This window comes from Schistocerca nitens, chromosome 11 (assembly GCF_023898315.1).
Source record: "Schistocerca nitens isolate TAMUIC-IGC-003100 chromosome 11, iqSchNite1.1, whole genome shotgun sequence".
Classification (NCBI taxonomy): Eukaryota; Metazoa; Arthropoda; class Insecta; order Orthoptera; family Acrididae; genus Schistocerca; species Schistocerca nitens.
In genome coordinates this window covers 109,118,567-109,127,837 of record NC_064624.1, presented here as the reverse complement: position 1 = coordinate 109,127,837, position 9,271 = coordinate 109,118,567, and the positions used below count along the sequence as shown (strand labels likewise).

Sequence of the window (9,271 nt, the reverse complement as noted above, 5' to 3'; positions counted from 1 at the left end):
CTTCTTGTCCAAACTAGTTATCGTCCATGTTTCACTTCCATACATGGCTACACTCCATACAAATACTTTCAGAAACGACTTCCTGACACTTAAATCTATACTTGATGTTAACAAATTTCTCTTCTTGAGAAACGCTTTCCTTGCCATTGCCAGTCTACATTTTATATCCTCTCTACTTCGACCATCATCGGCTATTTTACTCCCTAAATACCAAAACTCCTTCACTACTTTAAGTGTCTCATTTCCTAACCTAATTCCCTCAGCATCACCCGACTTAATTTGACTACATTCCATTATCCTCGTTTTGCTTTTGTTGATGTTCATCTTATATCCTCCTTTCAAGACACTGTCCATTCCGTTCAACTCCTCTTCCAAGTCCTTTGCTGTCTCTGACAGAATTACAATGTCATCGGCGAACCTCAAAGTTTTTACTTCTTCTCCATGAATTTTAATACCTACTCCGAATTTTTCTTTTGTTTCCTTTACTGCTTGCTCAATATACAGATTGAATAACGTCGGGGAGAGGCTACAACCCTGTCTCACACCTTTCCCAACCACTGCTTCCCTTTCATGTCCCTCGACTCTTATAACTGCCATCTGGTTTCTGTACAAATTGTAAATAGCCTTTCGCTCCCTGTATTTTACCCCTGCCACCTTCAGAATTTGAAAGAGAGTATTCCAGTCAACATTGTCAAAAGCTTTCTCTAAGTCTACAAATGCTAGAAACGTAGGTTTGCCTTTTCTTAATCTTTCTTCTAAGATAAGTCGTAAGGTCAGTATTGCCTCACGTGTTCCAAAATTTCTACGGAATCCAAACTGATCTTCCCCGAGGTCGGCTTCTACCAGTTTTTCCATTCGTCTGTAAAGAATTCGCGTTAGTATTTTGCAGCTGTGACTTATTAAACTGATAGTCCGGTAATTTTCACATCTGTCAACACCTGCTTTCTTTGGGATTGGAATTATTATATTCTTCTTGAAATCTGAGGGTATTTCGCCTGTCTCATACATCGTGCTCACCAGATGGTGGAGTTTTGTCATGACTGGCTCTCCCGAGGCCATCAGTAGTTCTAATGGAATGTTGTCTACTCCCGGGGCCTTGTTTCGACTCAGGTCTTTCAGTGCTCTGTCAATCTCTTCACGCAGTATCTTATCTCCCATTTCGTCTTCATCTACATCCTCTTCCATTTCCATAATATTGTCCTCAAGTACATCGCCCTTGTATAAACCCTCTATATACTCCTTCCACCTTTCTGCCTTCCCTTCTTTGCTTAGAACTGGGTTGCCATCTGAGCTCTTGATATTCATACAAGTGGTTCTCTTCTCTCCAAAGGTCTCTTTAATTTTCCTGTAGGCAGTATCTATCTTACCCCTAGTGAGACAAGCCTCTACATCCTTACATTTGTCCTCTAGCCATCCCTGCTTAGCCATTTTGCACTTCCTGTCGATCTCATTTTTGTGACGCTTGTATTCCTTTTTGCCTGCTTCATTTACTGCATTTTTATATTTTCTCCTTTCATCAATTAAATTCAATATTTCTTCTGTTACCCAAGGATTTCTATTAGCCCTCGTCTTTTTACCTACTTGATCGTCTGCTGCCTTCACTACTTCATCCCTCAGAGCTACCCATTCTTCTTCTACTGTATTTCTTTCCCCCATTCCTGTCAATTGTTCCCTTATGGTCTCCCTGAAACTCTCTACAACCTCTGGTTCTTTCAGTTTATCCAGGTCCCATCTCCTTAAATTCCCACCTTTTTGCAGTTTCTTCAGTTTCAATCTGCAGTTCATAACCAATAGATAACACGAGATAATTTTGGCTAAATACGGCGCACAACTGTCTGCTCGCGTGGCAAGCACGTAAGCGCCCCACCATGCGTTCCTTACGAGTAACAGGTCGCTAGGTTTGCAATAAACCAGTTATTAATTTTTCTGGTAACCCTACTTATTCCTAACATCACACTATATAAGACTTATGCTGTGAGAAGACATGAAGGTGAACGTCTGGAAAAGTCAGCGACACGGTTGTTTGGTGTAGGCCTACAGCTAAATGTTCTCGTACGTCAGCCTGAAAACTTGGGTCTACTAAATAGCAATAAAAATGTTTCAATTTTCACTTCTTTTGAGAGGTAGTCCGCAGATAATGTTGTTATTGTCAAAGCGATATAAACTTCTACAGCTCCTCAATTCAGCACTTCGTTGGGCTATATATTTCTTTTTCTGCCTCCCAAGCAATATGAATTCTGCCATCACTGCCAAAATGTAGGTAAAACTTAACAGAACTTACTCAGCCCGAAGAATGCTACAGATCTCGCTTCAATATTTTCCGGTTGTGAGAAGCTCCTCTAGTTTTGTTCACACGAAATCGGAGAACGTTTTTTGTTTTGAGCAACATCCCTCACCCTTTTACTCGCGATGAGCACATTCCCCTGCCGGAGTATATTCTCTGACTCGCTCACCCTTTTACTCGCGACGAGCACATTCTCGGCTGGAGTATATTCTCTGACTCTCTTTACTCATGTGAACCTCAAAATGTCCTCCCAAAATTTCCAGTACGAAGTATATCCTCCGTTTTACTGACACGCCCCACTATACTTCGCCAGCACCTCAGCTCTCACCTGGACTCTCCCAGTGGTTCTTCGCCGATCATCTCCCACCCTTCGTCGTCGTCCTCATTGCTTCACCACTCACAGAGAGCCGTAGTCTGGCAGCTCCTTCGCCACTGCCTCCGTCACATGCTCCACCACCGTCGCCGCCACCTGCGCCACCGTCGACTCCCTCTCCAGCAGCGTCGCTGCCTCTGTCGCCAACACCGTCGCCAGCCCCAAACCGCGGCCCGCCCCATCGCCCCCACCACTGCCGGTGCAGGAAGTTCCAACCACATCCACCACCACTGTAGCTTCGTCACCGCCGTCGTAAACTCCTGTCAATGTCCTTATCTACACACAACTGGGGCCACCTATTACACCACAACCCTCATGCATGCAGTCATAAGACCAAACAAATGAAATAGAACGGATAAAACCTCACGATTCCAAATGAAACCAAGCCAAAAATGATTTCACTAAATTTACGGACATGAAACCAATAATTCCTCTCAACTATCATCCTTTGTGTCTACATCTACATACATAATCCGCAAGCCACCGTGCGGTGCGTGGCGGAGGGTACCCTGTTCCACAACTAGTCGTTTCCTTTCCTGTTCCGCTCGCTGACAGAGCGAGGGACAGACGCCTGTCTATATGCCTCCTTAGGAGCCGTAATTCCTCGTATCTTGTCTTCGTGGTCCCTACCAGGAATTTATGCTGGCGTCATTAGGATCGTTCTGCAGCCAGCTTAAAGTGCCGATTCTCTAAACTTTCTCAGTTGTTTTCTTCCAAATGAGTGTCTTCTTCCCTCCAACAATTCCCTGCTGAGCTCCCGAAGCATATACGTAACACTTGCATGCTGATCGAAACTCCGGTAAGAAATCTACCTGCTCCCCCTGAATTGTTTCGATGTCTTCTTTCTATCCGACCTGGAGCAGATCCCAAGCACTCGAGCAATGCTGAACAAGAAGTCGCTCTGGCGTCCTACACGGGGTCTCCCTTACATACGAACCACACTTTCACAAAACTCTCCCAATAAACCCAAGTCGACCGTTCGCCTTTCCTACCAGAATCCTCACACGTTTATTCAATTTCATCTCGCTTCGTAACATTACGTCCAGATATTTCAACGAAGTGACTGTGGTAAGCAGGACACTTGGAATGCCGTATCCGGATCTTACGGGTTCGTTTTTGCTACTCATCCGCTTTCGTCTACAGCAAGAGCCACCTGCCATTCATCACACCAACTACAATTTTGTCATCTTGTGTCAACCTGCAGTCACTCAACTTATTCCATATGCTCGTTCTTCCGTTATCACCCCGCAATGGGACACCGTGACAAATGCTTTCGAGAAATCTAGAAATATGGAATCTGCCTGTTGCCCTTCATCCATAGCTCTCAGTGCATCATGCGAGAAAAGGAAAAGGTGAGTTTCACAGAAGCGATGCTTACCAAAACCGTGTTGATTTGTGCACATAAGCTCCTTAGTCTGAAGTAAGTTGATCGAACTGAGAACATGTTCAAGCATTCTGCAGCAAACAAGTGTTAGGGATATTGGTCTGTAATTTTGTGGGTCCGTTCTTTTACCTTTATTATACACTAGAGTCACTTGCACCTTTTTCCATTCGCTTGGTTCTTAGAGCTGATCGCAAGATTCGCGGTAAATGCAAGCTAAGTAAGGGGCCAGTGCCGCACACTACTGTTTATAAAACCAAACTGGCATTCCACCTAGGCATTGCCACTTATTTATTTTCAGCTGTCTCAGCTGTTTCTCTACGCCAGCGGTACTCATTACTATGATTTCCACACGGGACTCTGTGCGATGGTCAAACCATTCTCCTGCGTGAACGATTTCTTAAACGAGGAATTTTTAACTTCGGCCTTCCTTTTGGAATATTCTAGCGCCAAAGCAGACTGGTCAACGTGTGACTGAATAGAAGCGTTAGATCCGCGAAAAGATTTTGCAGAGGAGCAAAACTTTTTCCGGTTCTCCGGTGGTAGCTGTTGTATGAATCGCGCACAGATCTTTTCACAGACGCACGAATATCTACAAATATTGCTGTCCTCATTTGCGCGTTCTCTTTTGAACCGAGAATGTAACAGCATTTTGTTCCTCAGCATTTTAGGAATTTTGTTATTAAAGCACGATGAGTCTTTTCCGCCCTTGATCCAATAGTAGGCGCATACTTTTCCGGATCACGATTTACAATCTCTTTAAACTTTAGCCATAATTCCTCTATGACCATAATTCTGGAATTAAATGATTGTATTTTATTGTCTAATTCAGACGCTGACAACTGCATATCAACTCTCCTAGCGTTCTTGACTGATTTACTGACTTTCGTAACCATAGTTGCTATGATGACATCATGATCACTAATCCCCATCTCTACGCTGACGCCATCGTTAAGGTCGTGCCTGTTTGTGCTGGCTGACGAACTAGCTGCTCAACAGTTTTCGGAAAACGTGTTCAAAAGTCCTTCACAAGACTGTCTGTCAGCACGACCTGCAGTGAATCCACAGACGTCCCAGTCTATACTCGGTAGGTTAAGGTCACCGCCAGCTAGTGTCGCGTGATCTGGATATTTATGCAATGCTGACTATTTACCTTCTTTGAATGGCTCCACATTTGTCCCAGCGGAGTCGGGTGGGTGGTAAAAACATCCAACAACTGATATGGTTTCACCTAGTCCTGTTATGTGCGACCACGTAACTTCACTATTGCACTCAAATTCAACCTCAGTAAAGAGAATATTTTTTGTCAACTGCAATAAACAGTTCCCCTCCTACGGCGTCGAATATGTCTTTCCGATAAACATTCCAAGACTAGCTAAATATCTCAGAGTTTTTTTACTTTGGGTCTTAGCCAGCTCTCAATTCAAGAATAATTTGGGGCTGAGAACGTTCATGGAGGAGAGTAAATTTGGGAAGTATGTTACAAATACTTCGACAGTTGACTGATAAAAGTTTCAGAGTCGAACTAACTTTACTCTGAAAGCTATCTGATTTCCCTAAATGTGTACCAACTGGCGAGTGTTCATGAGAGTACCTCAAACTACTGGCTACCCTGAAACCCCCCATGTACTCTCCACAAGTACTCTGCTATCCGATCAGCTGCTTCCTTTGTGTAGTGCACCCCTGTCTTGAAATCTACCCATCTCCGATTTTCAGTTCACCTTCCCAACCACTGTTACCTTCATTCCCACTGCCTGACACAATATCGATAGTTTTATCCCGTCACACTATCTGCATGTGTCTATACACAGTGAACCAGTAACCCACTCACAGTTCAATGACAGATGTGGAGTAGCAAACCAAAAATCCCCACACAATAAACATTGTGGAGTAACAATACCGTTCCTCAAAAACAGCTCCAGGTGGCTACAAATCATGTTCAATCATCCTGCATAATACTTTATCCTGAGTGTGTATTTTACCACCCTGACCGTGATCTGTGCTACTGCCTGTCTCTGTCATCATCCTATAGCACATAATTTCGTTCCTCACACTGACCACTGCCTCTCCACGGCTGTATACCACATCAATTCCCATGATGAACTTAACTGTAGATGTCGGTTGATCACCGTCGTTTTAAAAGAGCTAGTCCATTTCCCAGACACACTCATCCCAAAGTGACTCCCCTACAGACATGTTCAGATATAACTGCAGAAGTCTTTCATCCTATTGATAGCAATCACGACTGAGTCTAATTGTCCATCCTAATCCATGTTCTCCACCTCCATAGCTACCCCACAATAAGCCACCTGAAAGAGTCCAACAACACCGCCACAAGACCTGGGGTGTCTGCTGGGAGCTTACCCATTCCCACATAGGAAGCCACCTGGTCACCCTCCATAGTGCCAACATATCTCCTACACTACTCCATTCCACGGCCCCATATGTCAACCACTCGTGAGACTATTCCGCTTTCCTCCCGCTCGCAACCTCCAGTATTTACGCTCTATGCTACGGACTGATTTAAACACACCAAGCACAGGACAAAATATAAGAACGATGGCCATCCGCTTCCTTCCCTCATCGCTTCTTAGATTTTTCTTCCATCTATTGAGATGAACATGACTTGTGGCCTCTTTTCCTCACCGACTGGATGCCAGTATCTGGACTAGAGTCGCTACTACATGGTATTACCGTAATTTCTCCCGAAGTGTTTTTTTTTGTCCCGAATAAGACGAGGACACGCTCACTTTTCGCGTCAGGTTCCACATCATTGTTTCCACAAATTATGAAAACTTCGGAAGTATCTGTAACCATCAATACTTTCTCTAGTAAATGCAGTAACACCAGTTATTGTGTCAGTTTTCTCTGCTCGTCTGTTACGTAATACGTGGCACATTTTAAGACACAATACGAATCAAAATATCGAAGGCTAAACGGAGTCAAAAAACTTTGTAAATCACAAGTTTCTGTAACCATGTCCTTCACTACTGTCTTTTAGTGTTAGCTCTTTACTCCATTCTGAATTAAATGATCCCTGTGTTTTCTATAACTTTAATGAATACTTCCATGGATAAAAGTGAGATAAACTCCAATAAACCATAGTGAATACGACAGACATTTGAGTGTACACTGGCTTATACCTGAGTATCAAGTCCCCTGGCCCGTCCTTGTCTTCTTCCACCTCGTAGTGCTCCACCTGTTTTCTGACGAATTGCAAGTCCTGTACCCATCCGGTTAATTTCGTGCGCAGCATGTCTTTCACACGTTCCATGTCCTTAATCCAACCGTGGAGTTGCTGATCACTTGCTTGGTTACCCTGATACACACAGAAAATAGTTCAAATTACTTTCATAACATCCACAAGCAGCAGCCTGTCTTAGTATACAGTTACATGTAGCACTATTACATGACACTGAAATTACTGCCAGCGCATGAGTGTAGTACATTCAATTTTGTACAGGCATAAAAACATTAATGCACAGCAGATGCCTAGGGGGGTCAAACTGTGACATCCGATAAGAGAGGTGCAGGTATTTCTTGGTAGCTGACATTACAGACGTCTGAATGTATGAATGTATACTCCCGTGACGATGTATCCAACTGAAATGTTCTGGAGCTGCCAGCAGCGTCGAGTTCCTATGTGTAAAGCCACATGGCGTGGCTGGAACTCTGAGGAGATTCTATTCAAACTTTTGAACGATTTTCGAAAATAGAATGCCCAGACTGTTGACAAATCCGTCAAAATCCTACTCGTTACCAACGCTGTGAGAAACCTGAACACATGTTATGACCTTCCACAAACTCAACGATAGACATCAGCCGCTCCATATCTGAAACATTATCTGAGTTAGTTGTGCACACGGGAAATGTCAGTTTGTTAGTTAGTGTGTTGTTTAACGTCCCGTCGACAACGAGGTCATTAGAGACGGAGCACAAGCTCCGGTTAGGGAAGGATGGGGAAGGAAATCGGCCGTGCCCTTTCAAAGGAACCATCCCGGAATTTGCCTGAAACGATTTAGGGAAATCACGGAAAACCTAAATCAGGATGGCAGGAGACGGGATTGAACCGTCGTCCTCCCGAATGCGAGTCCAGTGTGCTAACCACTGCGCCACCTCGCTCGGTATGTCAGTTTGACTCAAAATTTTTTGTATCGTTTGTGTATTGCCTGGCTGATCGCTTTTGCCGAAAATTTGCATTTGTTGCTCGTCATCTAACACGATGTCGTCTGTATCTGAACACGTCTCGAATATTGCAGATTTGAAGGAATGTATTGACTGTCCGAGTGTTAAGATCATTTTTTCTGGACCATTTCCGGGTACGAAGTTCACATTTATATCACATATTAAGGTCTATGCTACTTTGGCGTTGTACAAATTGTAGGCTTCTAAATCACGGCAATAAATATATGGCCATTTAAATTACATATTTTCATACGTGGGCCGGCCGAAGTGGCCGTGCGGTTAAAGGCGCTGCAGTCTGGAGCCGCAAGACCGCTACGGTCGCAGATTCGAATCCTGCCTCGGGCATGGATGTTTGTGATGTCCTTAGGTTAGTTAGGTTTAACTAGTTCCAAGTTCTAGGGGACTAATGACCTCAGCAGTTGAGTCCCATAGTGCTCAGAGCCATTTTCATACTTGAAAAATCACTCACAAAAATCCATAAGGTGCTGCCTGTTGATTTAGAATCATGACATTTTGGAAGAAGCCAGATTTCACAGTGCAAATAAAGGACAAAATCTTAAAATCCGTAATTGGTAACTGTATAACTCTAGAAAATACTTTTCGTATTATTTTTTAACAGTCTGTCTATTTGTCTGTCCATCTCTTAGGAATCTTTTTCTCTGGATAAGTTCTGGGTATCATGTTCAAATTATGTCACATACAAAGGTATATCGACCCTTGGCGGCGTAAAAACTGTAAGCTTATAACTGACTCCAGTCAACAGATAGGGCCGTTTATGTCTCGTGTTTTGATAATCGAAAACTCACTCATCGAAACCTATATGGTGCTCTCCATTGACTTGGATTCGTGAGATTTGGCAACAACTAAGTTTTCCGGTACTAGTAAAGCAAAAAATCTGAAACTTGTTAACTTGTAATTATATCACATAAAAATTTCGTTTTCGATTTGGACATACATTGTATTCATGACCTCTTGAAAGTATAACATACGAACATTACTGAATCCAAACATAAAATGTATGTTGTATTCATGATTTAGTACGTACACA

The 9,271-nt window shown here is 43.3% G+C and overlaps 1 non-coding gene across 1 annotated transcript; it reads right to left on the bottom strand.

Moving 5' to 3' along the window:
• Positions 1-8,087: 8,087 nt before the first annotated feature.
• Trnaa-cgc (transfer RNA alanine (anticodon CGC)) lies at positions 8,088-8,160 on the bottom strand. The gene has a single exon. It is a non-coding gene; the product is annotated as a tRNA-Ala (tRNA).
• Positions 8,161-9,271: the final 1,111 nt, after the last annotated feature.